Below are 418 nucleotides of genomic sequence, written 5' to 3'. Positions count from 1 at the left end.
GCGCCCCGAGCGCCCTTGCTCCTCCGAGGAACACGCACGTACTCTGCATCGCAAAGAAATCCCGTCGCTGGCACCCAGCGAGTTCTGTCTACGGCTCGGCACTGGAATATTACAGGCTACACACGTGGAAAATCTAACCTACTCCATTTCCTGCAGTGAGGAAAATGTTACGCTCCTGGGGCATTATTTACTTTTCTAATGTTTTTGCAGAGTAGGAGCCGAGAGAGAGAGGATAACGACACAAGGCGCTGGAAAGTTCGCAGGGAGCCTGGGGGGCCGCAGGGGCAGACGCAGCCCCCCCGGCAGGGCCGGGAGAGCCTGGGGGGCCGCAGGGGCAGACGCAGCCCCCCCGGCAGGGCCGGGAGAGCCTGGGGGGCCGCAGGGGGAGACGCAGCCCCCCCGGCAGGGCCGGGAGAGC

The sequence above is a fragment of the Rhea americana genome, unplaced genomic scaffold (assembly GCF_003343005.1).
Source record: "Rhea americana isolate MKP2758 unplaced genomic scaffold, rheAme1 scaffold_18, whole genome shotgun sequence".
Classification (NCBI taxonomy): domain Eukaryota; kingdom Metazoa; phylum Chordata; class Aves; order Rheiformes; family Rheidae; genus Rhea; species Rhea americana.
The sequence above is the reverse complement of the archived record's forward strand: the minus strand, read 5'-3'. Positions refer to the sequence as shown.